This window comes from Littorina saxatilis, linkage group LG2, assembly GCF_037325665.1.
Source record: "Littorina saxatilis isolate snail1 linkage group LG2, US_GU_Lsax_2.0, whole genome shotgun sequence".
Classification (NCBI taxonomy): domain Eukaryota; kingdom Metazoa; phylum Mollusca; class Gastropoda; order Littorinimorpha; family Littorinidae; genus Littorina; species Littorina saxatilis.
The window spans coordinates 103,012,553-103,029,209 of NC_090246.1; the positions used below are offsets into that span (position 1 = coordinate 103,012,553).

Consider the following 16,657-nt stretch of genomic DNA (forward strand, 5'->3'; position numbering starts at 1 on the left):
TATGTCTACTACCAGACACAACACATTTCATTAACAGCCATGCCAACGGGGACTATATTCAGCATCAGTAGAAGATTTTCCCCGGAGACTGAACAAATCAAATCAAATCAAATCAAATTTTATTTTACGAGGGTTGTGGCATAAGCATTATAAACGAGCTTCTTTTCAACCAGCCCTCGCCCAGAGAGGGACTATTCTAATCTTAAATACATATATATACAAACGTAAAACAATTACAAAAGATAAGCATGACAGTAAAAAATAAACAAATAAAAAGGCAGAAAACCTATTCACAGGACTAGGCCTATATATACACGTTGTAGGCTATAGGGCCTACATACATTCTTGCGTTATGAAACACTGATGCTTTATGGACAGATATGATCAATATGAAAATAATCGGAACGAAGTCTTCCATCACTGTGACTTTTCGTAATTTGACATTAAATGTAATGAGAGGTGTTTTTTGAAAGTATTGAGACTTGTTGGGACTCGAACTGATTCCGGGAGAGAATTCCACAAAATGCTGCCAGAATAGGCCTAAGCTAAACTTGATTTAAAGAGATCTATCCGCGGAATGGGGACGTTGAACAAGCAATAATGAGTTATGTGACTGTGGTCACGCACAAGAAAAGATTGTTGTCACGAGGAATATATGACAAAATAGACATGATGACAGCAGTCAAATGTTATGGTTGATTTCTAAGAGCGTGTGACTTGGTGGTACGGCCTGGACATTTGATTGTGGTGGTGGTGGCGGTGGTAGCGTTGGTGGTGGTGTGTGCGCGTACGCGCTCGTGTGTGTGTGTGTGTGTGTGTGTGTGTGTATGTGTATGTGTGTGCGAGCAGTGTGTGCGAGTCACTGTGAGCGTGAGTATATGTGTGTGTGTGTGTGCATGCGTGCGTGTGTAGGTGTGTGTGCGTAAATGCGTGAGAGTGTATGCGTGTCCGCGTCAGTGTGTGTATGTATGTGCATGCGTGCGTTTGTATGTGTATGTGACGGTCTGTGAGAGTGTGTGCGTGTGTAGTGTGTGTGTGTGTGTGTGTGTGTGTGTGCGTGCGTCAGTGCAGGCGTGTGTGTGTGTGTGTGTGTGTGTGTGTGTGTGTGTGTGTGTGTGTGTGTGTATGCAAATCCATTTATTACATATTGGCTTGTTTGCTTTTGCACTTTGCATCTCTCTCTAATAGATATAGCTAATAGGCTTAAATCAGATAAACTTGCAACCATCTGGGTTTTTTTTCTCTCTCTTTATTAAAACGATATTAATTGTGAATAATTCCCTCGCGGGGTGGGTGATGGTCGGCTCTAAGCAATGATTTCATGGCGGATTCTACTACACAGGCAACATACGTAATGTAGACCAGAAAGCCCAAAAACGGCAACAGAAAGTTGGTCAGCACTACACATCTATTGCATTTCAAAGTATGTAAATTGAACCGTTAAATTAGTTTAAGCTTATCTTATATTCAAAGAACAGTAAATGGTCGCCGTGACTCAGAACAGCTACTCACGTTGACAAAGGTTTCCACTACAATGCAGCTTCACAAAACACACAGACACAGAAACACACACAGACACAGAGACACACTGACACACACAGACACAGAAACACACTGACACACACAGACACAGAAACACACTGACACACACAGACACAGAAACACACTGACACACACAGACACAGAAACACACTGACACAGAAACACACACAGACACAGAGACACACTGACACACACAGACACAGAGACACACTGACACACACAGACACAGAGACACACTGACACACACAGACACAGAAACACACTGACACACACAGACACAGAAACACACAGACACAGAAACACACACAGACACAGAGACACACTGACACACACAGACACAGAAACACACTGACACACACAGACACAGAAACACACTGACACACACAGACACAGAAACACACTGACACAGAAACACACACAGACACAGAGACACACTGACACACACAGACACAGAGACACACACAGACACAGAAACACACTGACACACACAGACACAGAAACACACTGACACAGAAACACACACAGACACAGAGACACACTGACACACACAGACACAGAGACACACACAGACACAGAAACACACTGACACAGAAACACACACAGACACAGAGACACACTGACACACACAGACACAGAGACACACTGACACACACAGACACAGAAACACACTGACACACACAGACACAGAAACACACTGATACAGAAACACACACAGACACAGAGACACACTGACACACACAGACACAGAGACACACTGACACACACAGACACAGAAACACACTGACACACACAGACACAGAAACACACTGACACACACAGACACAGAAACACACTGACACACACAGACACAGAAACACACTGACACAGAAACACACACAGACACAGAAACACACTGACACACACAGACACAGAAACACACTGACACACACAGACACAGAAACACACTGACACAGAAACACACACAGACACAGAGACACACTGACACACACAGACACAGAGACACACTGACACACACAGACACAGAAACACACTGACACACACAGACACAGAAACACACTGATACAGAAACACACACAGACACAGAGACACACTGACACACACAGACACAGAGACACACTGACACACACAGACACAGAAACACACTGACACACACAGACACAGAAACACACTGACACAGAAACACACACAGACACAGAGACACAGAGACACACTGACACACACAGACACAGAGACACACTGACACACACAGACACAGAAACACACTGACACACACAGACACAGAAACACACTGACACACACAGACACAGAAACACACTGACACAGAAACACACACAGACACAGAGACACACTGACACACACAGAAACACACTGATACAGAAACACACACAGACACAGAGACACACTGACACACACAGACACAGAAACACACTGACACACACAGACACAGAAACACACTGATACAGAAACACACACAGACACAGAGACACACTGACACACACAGACACAGAGACACACTGACACACACAGACACAGAAACACACTGACACACACAGACACAGAAACACACTGACACACACAGACACAGAAACACACACAGACACAGAGACACACTGACACACACAGACACAGAGACACACTGACACACACAGACACAGAAACACACTGACACACACAGACACAGAAACACACAGACACAGAAACACACACAGACACAGAGACACACACAGAAACACACAGACACACAGACAGACACACACACACACTGACACACACAGACACAGAAACACACAGACACACAGACAGACACAGAAACACACTGACACACACAGACACAGAAACACACTGACACACACAGACACAGAAACACACAGACAGACACACACACACACTGTGACACACACAGACACAGAAACACACTGACACACACAGACACACAGACAGACACACACACACACTGACACACACAGACACACACTGACACACACAGACACAGAAACACACAGACACACAGACAGACACACACACACTGTGACACACACACTGTGACACACACACACACATTCACACACTGTCACACACACACATACACACACACTGTGACACACACACACACACACACACACACACTCCCTTACACAACACACACACGCGCAAACACACTCTCCCCCCCAAACTCCCACAAGCACACATACAGAATACACTGACATATCGCACACTTAATCGAGCTTTGAACGGCAAGTAGCTTGTATGCACAATGTCGTAAGTAAACCAATATTTACAGATTCAAGGCCGCTTTAATTGTGGGGGCCGAGGCAGACAGGCAGATCGATGCATTGGCAGCTTTATATGGCACGCTGCCTCGTAAATCCTTGTTAAACTGACACAAGGCTGATTGCATTACACACACAAGATAGAGCAGGAACATTGACTTGTAACAAAAACTTGCGGTAAAAAAAAAAAAAAGGCGATTAAAGGAGATGGCGGGGATAAGTGATACTGTAGTAGTAGTTGGTCGCTTTTGGTGTGAGTGCTATTACCACTGCTATTATTTCCACTACCAGTACCACGCACTGCAATTACTACTCCTGCTGCTATTACTATTACCAGGGACCTATCTTTAGACTAATATAGGTATATGCTATTACTGCTAACATTTGGTTTAAACAGCGTTTTATTCAACAATTTATGAATATAATATAACACTTCTAACACTGTGTCATGAAGTGGAATATGCGAATAAAGAAGTTATTTTCTATTACTACGTGCTCTGCCCTATCTAGTTAAACTGACTCTTTCACTCTTCGCACTACACACTTCACACACAGAATCTGGGAGGATCCAGACTTATTATTTCCTCACAAATAACAATACAATTCTTCACATCAATACCAATCACCACTCACGAACGCACAGTTGACACAGTGATATTGCAATCACTCAATACATGTGAGTACATAGTATAACAATCTTTCTGAACCACACCGTAGAAGGAAGCAAAGGCAAGTTCAGTATACTTTTTTTATGGTAAACTCCAGAATCAGAATCAGAATCAGAATCAGAATTTATTGTCATTAAAGCACAGAGCCTATTGACACATACAAGATACATAAGTACAGAAAAATCAGCAATATAACATAACATACATGTAATACAAAACCAAGTGGAACATGGTGAACAAAGAGGACCTGAAGATGAGCATAAGTGCGGTCACGTGGTACGATACGGGCCCTCGAGTCGAAGTGTTGGCGGGCTGGAAGGTAGGATTTTCACTTAGTATTCAATATATACCAGTCATTCATAACTACTATCAATTAGATTATGTTTCTTACGATGCTAGCTTATCCCTCCTTCATTCCTACTATGGTCAGTTCTTTGGTTTAGCAAGAAACGTCTATGAAAAATTCGAATCGCATGCTAAGGTCAAAGTGCACCCATGCTAAGGTCAAAGTGCAATTCTTTCAGGCAGCTTTTTGTGCATTCCCTCGATCTATTGTACACTCTAAATCAGTCATTCCGGGAAGTTACCAGCTACCCATCTTTGTATTATGAACAAAAACAAGAATGTGGAGGTCCTTGATCGCATGAAAACAAAATCGTGTGTGGGGTCCCAGTTTTTGCTAAGATCAAAGTGCACATGTCTGTAAATTGCAGAAATGCTAAGGTCAAAGTGCAGAAATGCTAAGGTCAAAGTGCTTTTTCAGATCATAGAGACTGCCCTCCATTTATAGTCTTTAAGGCTATTACATTGAAAACATTGTTGTAGAGGCTTCCTTGTGGCCGAACATTTGTTTGGGGGCCCATACTATGGCAGTCAATAGAATTATGTAACAAAATATTCACGGTATGCGAGGTTGTGCTTTTTACAGATGGACAGTCTTTCATTTGCGACTCTCGACAGCATTCATGAAATCAGTCATGAAGTGGTGGTGTCATGAAGTGGTGGTGTCATGAAGTGGTGGTGGAAGCCGGTGGGGATCAGGAGGAAGTAGAAAAAGTCGACCCAGTGAAACCCTTGGCGTCAACCTCTATGTCCCAGGAGGTCGGTGACGAGGAGCAGCAAGAGGAGGTACTACCAGGACAACCATTGGCCACTTCCACCCCCACAAAAAAATCACATCTGTGCAACACCTGCGGCAAGATGTATGCCAGAAATAGGGCCCTGGTAGAACATGAGCGTCATTATCACAAGATTGGCGGTGGCTCGAGGTACACATGCCCGTATTGTGACAAGGAGTTCATGGCCAAGTACTCCTTTCAATAGCATATCAATGGGCTCGAGGTACACATGCCGGTATTGTGACAAGGAGTTCATGGCCAAGTACTCCTTTCAATCGCATATCAATGGGCTCGAGGTACACATGCCCGTATTGTGACAAGGAGTTGATGGCCAAGTACTCCTTTCAATCGCATATCAATGGGCTCGAGGTACACATGCCGGTATTGTGACAAGGAGTTCATGGCCAAGTACTCCTTTCAATAGCATATCAATGGGCTCGTGGTACACATGCCCGTATTGTGACAAGGAGTTCATGGCCAAGTACTCCTTTCAATAGCATATCAATGGGCTCGAGGTACACATGCCCGTATTGTGACAAGGAGTTCATGGCCAAGTACTCCTTTCAATAGCATATCAATGGGCTCGAGGTACACATGCCGGTATTGTGACAAGGAGTTCATGGCCAAGTACTCCTTTCAATCGCATATCAATGGGCTCGAGGTACACATGCCCGTATTGTGACAAGGAGTTGATGGCCAAGTACTCCTTTCAATCGCATATCAATGGGCTCGAGGTACACATGCCGGTATTGTGACAAGGAGTTCATGGCCAAGTACTCCTTTCAATCGCATATCAATGGGCTCGAGGTACACATGCCCGTATTGTGACAAGGAGTTCATGGCCAAGTACTCCTTTCAATCGCATATCAATGGGCTCGAGGTACACATGCCCGTATTGTGACAAGGAGTTCATGGCCAAGTACTCCTTTCAATCGCATATCAATGGGCTCGAGGTACACATGCCCGTATTGTGACAAGGAGTTGATGGCCAAGTACTCCTTTCAATCGCATATCAATGGGCTCGAGGTACACATGCCGGTATTGTGACAAGGAGTTCATGGCCAAGTACTCCTTTCAATCGCATATCAATGGGCACGAGGGAAAGAAGCCTTTTTCTTGCTCTACCTGCGACAAGATTTTTTTTGGAAATAAAAGCTGTTCCACATTCATAAAATAATGTTCAAGAGAACTTTATACTGACCAACTGATTGACACAAACTTGATCTATACTATGTGACCTGTATCAATCCAGTCAACTATAAGAATATTTCACATATTCAAACCAACCTCCTTCCCACTACCACACTGGCCTGACATACTCAACATCCACCAAATTATTTTCGGAAAAAAATCTTTTTTGCTTTTGAACAAGAATGATGATAATTACTTATTTTCTTTCCCATAATCTACCGTGTTTGGGACTAGGTTTGACTGGTTTGTGTAATGAGAGTGGCAGCGTTCTGTGGCGACTGAAAAGGACAATTCGTACTTGTGAAGAAATATGGGTTTGAACAATGGCTAGCGCTATCATGATCACCGACATGGTATTTGACCGATCAGCGAGACGTGTAGATGCCCTGTGGCGCAGTACGCCATTTCAGTCCTTCCGGCCGTGACAGCCGCGCGGCGCAAGACTTCACGTGTGTCACAAAGATGTGAGTAGGATATTTGTGATGTGAAACACGTCGTGATTTTAACTTCCCTAAAGATTGAATTGCGAATGCCTATAAAGCAGAAGCAGAAGCTCTCATGCAGGCCGCCTCCTTCGTTCAGGACTCCGCAGACCCTTGCTACCAAGTTGTCTTCCTCTCGGACGCCTTTTCAGTCCTTCAGGCCCTAGAGAACGACAAACTCCCACAGCTGGCCAAAGCATTACAGATGGTCAGACAAACCAGAAGAGTTGTCCTCCAGTGGATACCAGCACACTGTGGGATACCAGGAAATGAAAGGGCAGATGAGCTGGCAAAAGAAGGAGCCGTGGAAGACCAACCTGAAAACAGTGTCAGCTTTAGTGAGCAGAAGAAAATCATCAAGGCATTGATGAGGCCAAGGACAAACAGAGATGACTACCACACAATGTCCAGAGAGCAGCAAGTCAACCTCATCAGGCTGCGTACTGGCCACAACAGGCTCAATGCTCACATGAACCGAAAGTTCAAGCTGGCGCCATCACCAACCTGTGCCTGCGGTCAAGAGGACCAAACAGCGGAACACATCTTACAGCGATGTCCCTTACTAGATGAGGAACGAAAAGAAGTGTGGCCGTCACCAACTCCCTTGCAGACCAAACTATACGGCAGTCGACAGGAGTTGGAGAAAACGACAACATTTATCACCAGTGCTGGACTGATTGTGTAACCTCTGCGAACGCCAAGAAGAAGAAGAAGAATTGCGAATGCGTAGGGGACAGGAGAAGCGTTATCACGGGTTTCGTGTGTTGCACGAGAAAATAGCTTTAGCTTGACATGAGTTGCGTTTACAAGTTTGAGAAATATAGCTGGCTATGAACTGGGAACATTTACAGCGCCTAAGATTTTCAACCAGGAAGGTTGTAAGCGTGTGTCGATCTTGTTCAGGGAACAAGCACTCTTTCAAGAGACGGGTCTCTTAAGGTAAATGATTTACTATGTTGTATATTATTGAAGCTTGAATACATAGCTGGAATATAAATGTTAGTGTATACAAAGTGCACTAAATTCTAGTGTGAAGTTTTAAGAGAATTCTTGTTGTGATTGTATTATTTATGGTTTTTGTTGGGAAATTCTTGAACATAAATGTTAAGCATTTATGATATGTTTAAGACAGTGATGCTATGTATGGTAGTGTCATTAGTGGATAAAGTGATTTATAGATTAAGTATAGTTTGGATATTGACTGTGGACGGAATGTGAATGTAGAATGAACGAGAGAGATGATACATGACTGTTTAGGAAGAGGAGATGGTTTAAGAGAATGTTGTATTAAAGGCATATGTACGCGCTCCCGTGTTTACAAAGTGTAGTTTGCCCATAATCGATGTCAAACGCACCATAAGACCATGTAATGACGATATGTCGCCATGCGCGGACCATATACATGCATTACAGCTTGTTCTAGCCTCTGAAAAAGTGAGGATGTCAACAAAGACGCGGAGTTATTTCCCTTGCGTCAACGTTCCCTCTGTTGGCAAATCTATAAATAGGACGATCTAGATCAAAATAAAAATTCAAATATCTCAACATTTAAGGGGTCCTAGACCACAATATCTTGCAGGGAACTTAATTTAGCATGTCTCCAGCTGTTGGTAAAGCAATTAGCGTGTATAGTCATCGAGTACATATGGCTTTAAGACTTGGGTTAATTCTTTAGGAGTTTCCATGAGGAGTTTCCATGGAGTGTACGAGGGTGTACGAGGGGCGGACCTTACACGGGAGAGCGCAGAAGGATAGTGGCGAAAGAGACCACATCGGCGCAGATGCCGGGCTGGACGGAGGAGTCTCCATCGTTACCGGTCGTAGAGACGACGGTTCTTTTCGCTAACGGCGAAAATGTTTCTCGGGGAGAAACGTGAAAGGTGCATGTTAGCATCTATAAGGAGAGTTTCTGGGAAATCATCATCTACGTGGATTCAGCGGCACAAGGATGTGTAAATGACGACATGCAGTGATCCGTGATACGAACTCGTGAGTGTCTGTCAACACCTTACCTTGTGCAGTAATTTATTATTGAAATAGTATCTTTATATCATTAATCACATGTATGGGGTGATTGTGATGAGATTGTGTGAACTGTGTGGTCGAGAAGTTGATTGGTATTGATGTTTTGAGATGAAGAAGTGTGTTGTAATGTGTGAGGAAATAATAAGTCTGTATCCTCCCAAATTCTGTGTTTGAAGTGTGTAGTGTGAAGAGTGAAGAGTCAGTGTAATTAGATAGGGCAGAACACGTATACATAAAAGTAACTCCTTTATTTGCACTACAATCCACTTCATGACAACCGGCACCGCGACTTTTAGCAGATTAGAAAATTACTAGTCAGACCTACCAGATGGACCCGATACCGTGATTTAGCTAGTACCTGGGGGTGACCGGGGAAAATATCGCTCAGGAGAAAAACTGAACGGCCATTTAGGTTCCGGTCCGGCCAACCTCTTGGCAACGCCACACCTGTATCAAGTTTTTCCCTATCCGGCAGCCCCCCCCCCCCCCCCCCCCCTTTAATTTTTTTTAATTATTTTTTTTACCTAGAGACCATCTTCAGTTGTTTCAATGCCATATTGATATAAAAAGGACTAACCGCCCGTTAGAAAGGTTCTTCCTGACCAAACGCTTAAATCTTTTAGGCCCTTACAAATGTTTTCGATTGAGTTCGAGTTTCTCTCTCTCTCTCGGCATCTCTGTTTTCCTTGTCGACGGACCATATGCAAGGCACAATCCTTCCCGTCACTCAAAAGAGTTGTCCCCTGTGTCAGTCAGACTGAAGAGTTGTGTCCCCTGTGTCAGTCAGACTGAAAAGAGTTGTGTCCCCTGTGTCAGTCAGACTTGTCCAGGCTTCTACGTTGGGTAAGACTATTCCTCCACTTGGAAACACACCACAACTTTGCACGGACAGGAAGCAGTCAGGATGCTAATCATTTTGGTTGACGTGCAATTAAAAGCATGCTTTCATTGTAGGCAATGTCAAATCCTGGCCAGATCTGTGATGGTGACCCAGATTGTGGACACGGGAAGGGCTTTTCTTTTAAAGGCACAGAAAGCCTCCCGTAAACCATCACAGAGCTCCCCGTGCGTCTATAGTACATACAGTACAAGCATACTTCCATTTGAACGCTCACCGAACGGGAACATCCTGGCTGCTATCTGTCGAGCGTGAGAAATTTTCAAAGAATTTATTTTCGTGGATTTGCTCCTCTACAACAATGGCGCCTCGTTTTGGTGCTCTTATGAATATTCAATACCGGAAATCACGCCCGGACAGTAAGCCTGGAGCCCGTAAACCATCACAGATACTGTCAGGCTTTTACACACAGTACAAACACCCTTCAATTTGAACGCTCAACAAACGGGAACATCGTAGGTGCCCTACGTAAAGAGCGAGCAATTTTTAAAGAATTAATTTTGCAGATTGTCTCGAACACTTTTTGGACCCATCCTGAACTCAGGTCAAAAATGAGTTGCTTCCCTTCGGGTCTCATTCTATCGATGTAAACTGGCCATAGCCGTGGATCGATGATTATCAGAATGTTTTTGGACGGCGTGGTGCGTTTTTGCGCTAGACCTAACTTTTAAAATCTAAATAATAAATTGACAGCTTGTTACACAAACATTCTTTAATCATAAAATAATTTTTTTTTCATCAAGACAAGATCAGTATATTTCGAAGTTGTGAAAGTTTGAAAAAAGAAAAGCCCGGAAGCAGGGTCACGCAAGGGTCGTAGCAGTCGACGGTTTATGCATATTGCTGTTCCTCTCAACAGTCAAAAGCCATCGCTAGAGTTCTTGTGAACCACAGCCGTTTGTTTCGTGCATAAAAACGTGCTATTGTAGATAAGCTCACATCGAGTCGCATTCAAATGACTTACTGACGACTACATTGTGAAAAAGGGAAACTGGATCACACGGGTTCACTGGGTGGGTCTAGAGAGGGGGGAAGCGGGAACAGATAGGGTGTGGATTTAGACAGGGGGTGCTTATGGGCTCGCGTCTCGGAGCCAGGCCTCAACGATGGTTCTGAAGGCCTGGGGGGAGTCTGCGCTCACAGCCTCTTGGGGGATGTTGTTCCAGAGGCAGATCGAAGACGGAAATAACGACGTTCTGTTGGAGTCAGTGCGGGACTTGGGGACCTGTAGTCCAGTGGTGTGCCCCCTGGTGGATTTTGGGACTAGTGTCAGGGTGCCTTCCCTTGTGGCTACCTCGACCAGTACACTCATGATTTTGTACATCATGGTGGCCTTGGTCACGGTGCGCCGTTGTATGAAGGGGACCAGCTTGAGCCTGGAGACGAGTTCCGTTGCGCTACCGGTGGGTTTGAAGTCGCGCAGGATTTTCCTTGCGGAGCGTCGCTGCCTCATCTCCAGGCTGCCAGACAGGCCTGGCTCTTCTGACGTTGGTCCCAGATTGGGGAAGCATAAGGCCGATCTCACCAGTCCCTTGTGGCAGGTGGTCTGAACAGGATGGGGGCAGCCCCTGAGGTTTCGGTAAACAAAGGCACTGGTTTTGTTTGGCTTTGCTGTGGTGACCTGAATGAGCGCTCCCCAGTGCATGTCTTTCGTGAGCTCCACGCCAAGGTACTTGGCCATGTCCACCTTCTGCAGTGTTTCCCCGTGAAAGGAGTAGTTGGTGCAGACTGGTTTTCTCTTGCAGGTGACCGATAGTACGTGGCATTTTGAGGCTGCAAGACGTGTCTCAATGTCATGGCTGCAAGACGTGTCTCAATGTCATGGCTGCAAGACGTGTCTCAAGGTCATGGCTGCAAGACGTGTCTCAATGTCATGGCTGCAAGACGTGTCTCAATGTCATGGCTGCATTGTGTGCCAATTACAAAATTGATTCAGCCACAAATCTGCATAGGAAGCAGCCGGGCTTTTGATTCGTGTGTGTGTGACCAAGTTATAGAACGGGTGGAGATGCTCTTGGTCTTCTGCATTTCAGGCTTAGGGATTTGTGTGTGTGTGTGTGTGTGCAAGCGCGTCAGTGTGTGTGTGCGCACGTGCTAAAGACAGTGGTGAGAATGCATGCTAAACAGCAGTGGCATATATAAAACTGCCACATCACACACCAGTAGGATGGTCCATTGACACGGTACAACACCGCATCCTGTAAGAATAGCTAGCTTCCTTTCCAACAGCAACAGGTACATCAGCACATCAGTCCCGGCCTGTCCGTGAGACTAGAACATCCCTCCGCTTGGACACATACCAACCATCAGCCCCCTGCCTGCTTTCAGTACAGTGGGAATTATTGAATGCTGAATCAGCCACCTGCCTGCTTTCAGTACAGTGGGAATTATTGAATGCTGAATCAGTCACCTGCCTGCTTTCTGTACAGTGGGAATTATTGAATGCTGAATCAGCCACCTGCCTGCTTTCAGTACAGTGGGAATTATTGAATGCTGAATCAGCCGCCTGCCTGCTTTCTGTACAGTGGGAATTATTGAATGCTGAATCAGTCACCTGCCTGCTTTCTGTACAGTGGGAATTATTGAATGCTGAATCAGCCACCTGCCTGCTTTCAGTACAGTGGGAATTATTGAATGCTGAATCAGCCGCCTGCCTGCTTTCAGTACAGTGGGAATTATTGAATGCTGAATCAGCCGCCTGCCTGCTTTCTGTACAGTGGGAATTATTGAATGCTGAATCAGCCGCCTGCCTGCTTTCTGTACAGTGGGAATTATTGAATGCTGAATCAGCCGCCTGCCTGCTTTCAGCTACAGTGGGAATTATTGAATGCTGAATCAGCCGCCTGCCTGCTTTCTGTACAGTGGGAATTATTGAATGCTGAATCAGCCGCCTGCCTGCTTTCTGTACAGTGGGAATTATTGAATGCTGAATCAGACGCCTGCCTGCTTTCTGTACGGTGGGAATTATTGAATGCTGAATCAGCCGCCTGCCTGCTTTTTGTACAGTGGGAATTATTGAATGCTGAATCAGACGCCTGCCTGTTTTCAGTACAGTGGGAATTATTGAATGCTGAATCAGCCACCTGCCTATTTTCAGTACAGTGGGAATTATTGAATGCTGAATCAGCCACCTGCCTGTTTTCAGTACAGTGGGAATTATTGAATGCTGAATCAGCCACCTGCCTGTTTTCAGTACAGTGGGAATTATTGAATGCTGAACACGATCCGCCACCTGCCTGCTTTCTGTGCAGTGGGAATTATTGAATGCTGAATCAGCCACCTGCCTGCTTTCTGTACAGTGGGAATTATTGAATGCTGAATCAACCACCTGCCTGCTTTCTGTACAGTGGGAATTATTGAATGCTGAATCAACCACCTGCCTGCTTTCTGTACAGTGGGAATTATTGAATGCTGAATCAGCCACCTGCCTGCTTTCAGTACAGTGGGAATTATTGAATGCTGAATCAGCCGCCTGCCTGCTTTCTGTACAGTGGGAATTATTGAATGCTGAATCAGCCGCCTGCCTGCTTTCTGTACAGTGGGAATTATTGAATGCTGAATCAGCCGCCTGCCTGCTTTCTGTGCAGTGGGAATTATTGAATGCTGATTCAGCCGCCTGCCTGCTTTCTGTACAGTGGGAATTATTGAATGCTGATTCAGCCGCCTGCCTGCTTTCTGTACAGTGGGAATTATTGAATGCTGAATCAGACGCCTGCCTGCTTTCTGTACGGTGGGAATTATTGAATGCTGAATCAGCCGCCTGCCTGCTTTTTGTACAGTGGGAATTATTGAATGCTGAATCAGACGCCTGCCTGTTTTCAGTACAGTGGGAATTATTGAATGCTGAATCAGCCACCTGCCTATTTTCAGTACAGTGGGAATTATTGAATGCTGAATCAGCCACCTGCCTGTTTTCAGTACAGTGGGAATTATTGAATGCTGAATCAGCCACCTGCCTGTTTTCAGTACAGTGGGAATTATTGAATGCTGAACACGATCCGCCACCTGCCTGCTTTCTGTGCAGTGGGAATTATTGAATGCTGAATCAGCCACCTGCCTGCTTTCTGTACAGTGGGAATTATTGAATGCTGAATCAACCACCTGCCTGCTTTCTGTACAGTGGGAATTATTGAATGCTGAATCAACCACCTGCCTGCTTTCTGTACAGTGGGAATTATTGAATGCTGAATCAACCACCTGCCTGCTTTCTGTACAGTGGGAATTATTGAATGCTGAATCAGCCACCTGCCTGCTTTCAGTACAGTGGGAATTATTGAATGCTGAATCAGTCACCTGCCTGCTTTCTGTACAGTGGGAATTATTGAATGCTGAATCAATTTTGGTGATTGACATGTTTCAACATGCAAAATTAAATAAGCCAGAAAATCCCACTTTGCGATTGTTTCCTTAATGTATTGTGATGAGGAGGAAGAGGGTTCAGATAGTGTGCAGAAGCCTGAACCGGTCTCTCAGTGATGGTTGGCAGGATAGTCTACACGACAAGGAATAGAGAAATATATATTTAACGTTTACTTGACCAATGTGGCCAAATGCCATTTTGAAACACTGGCCTAATGTCCGGACCAACTACATTGGGGTGTGCACGTTAAAGATCCCACGATTGACAAAAGTGTCTTTCCTGGCAAAATTGGTTAGGCATAGATAAAAAATGTCCACCAAAATACCCGTGTGACTTGGAATAATAGGCCGTGAAAAGTAGGATATGCGCCGAAATGGCTGCGATCTGCTGGTCGATGTGAATGCGTGATGTATTGTGTAAAAACAACACATCTCACACGGCATAAATAGATCCCTACGCCTTGAGTCCGAGTCTGGAGATACGCGCGCGATATAAGACTTCATATAACAATAATGTAAGGATGCTTTATCCTGAGTACTGTGTGCAGTGGATAGCTACAACCAACTTTTGACCCACACTTAACCCTACTGTGACCTGGAAATATGACCAGGACCAACTAGACTAGTCATGTTCAGAAAGTCCTGCTAGTGGAAGAGCACGTGCAAATTAAATAAATCAAAAAGTCCTAAAAATCAAATTTCCTTCAGTTTTAGAACTACTGTAGTTTGCATACATTTTTAACGTAAAGAAAAATGACCAAACAGCCGTCAAAGTAAATGGATCAAGCACTCCCTAAAGATGAAGATAGTCCCTAGTAATTGGATCAGAACAGATTGCGCAGCAGTGCAAGTCACCTGGGAAAGCAAAATAATAAGATTGCTATCGGCGATGAGTTATGACATTGCACTTTACTTGAAATATTTCATCGTTGCCACACAAGATGATTTAAGCCTACCACGTAACAGAAACTGCGTCGATATTGAGGTTTTGGTGAAAGTTGAGGCATGGGCAAAATGGATTACTGGGACAATTACTTCATTAAACGTCTCTTAATCATGTTTAATGGATAATAGTGTAAAAATCCCAAACAATTAGATAATATTCTATAATTCAATGTTCCATTAACCAACCTTTTTTGTTTATTGATTATGGATACAAGTGTAGAAAGAGTATGGTTATGGATACAAGTGTAGAAAGAGTATGATTATGGATAAAAGTGTAGAAAGAGTATGATTATGGATAAAAGTGTAGAAAGAGTATGATTATGGATAAAAGTGTAGAAAGAGTATGATTATGAATAAAAGTGTAGAAAGAGTATGATTATGGATAAAAGTGTAGAAAGAGTATGATTATGAAACATTTTTGAAGATGAAGAATAAAAAATTGCTGTTCATATGAGATTTTCTCTAAAGATACAATGTAATTTTGTTGTGTTCTGACTGAATTGCTACATATCGTCAGTGGCCTTCGAAGACCTCGTAACTTACATTTTCCCGATTTTCGGATTTTTGCATGGTTCTGTCCCTTGATTTTTTTCCTATCATCTGTGAAAAGCTTGTAACTCTATCTATTTTGCAAAGGTCTTTTTCCCCTGATTTTAAAAACCTCGTATTGCCGTTGGGTGTTGAGACATTAGCGACATTAGCGGGAAAACCTCGTATTGTCTGTTTGAATCCCTGCGAGTCTGTTGAAAATCCTCGTAATTGTTCCTTAAATTCAAAACAAAAAACTTCAAAACAAAAAAGTGAAAACCTCGTATCTACACGTTTTGATCTGGTGAAGAGGAATTTGATTTTTAAAACACTCATTATCTCAGAACTATGATTTTGAAGATACGAGGTCTTCGAAGGCCACTGACGATATGTCATACACAGTAAATGAAATTCGAGATTCTAACGGCACCAGAACAAATTTTTAAAATCATTTTCATTCACTTGTGTATTTCATTTAAACCAAAGTGTAAAAAAATTAAAACTAAAAAATGAATAGCCATTCAAATTATCACTTCGCTAATTAACCATCAACCTCATGATAATTTTCATGAAAAGCATAACTGCAACGTTCAAAGCAGCAATTCTGAAGAAAAAAAACCACAACTCATCA

At 43.8% G+C, this 16,657-nt stretch overlaps 1 long non-coding RNA gene across 1 annotated transcript; it reads left to right on the top strand.

The window, feature by feature from the left end:
• Window positions 1–7,448: 7,448 nt before the first annotated feature.
• On the top strand, window positions 7,449–9,458 carry LOC138960398 (uncharacterized). The gene is made up of 2 exons (XR_011453964.1): window positions 7,449–8,210; window positions 8,947–9,458. It is a non-coding gene; the product is annotated as an uncharacterized lncRNA (long non-coding RNA).
• The last annotated feature ends 7,199 nt before the right edge of the window (window positions 9,459–16,657 follow it).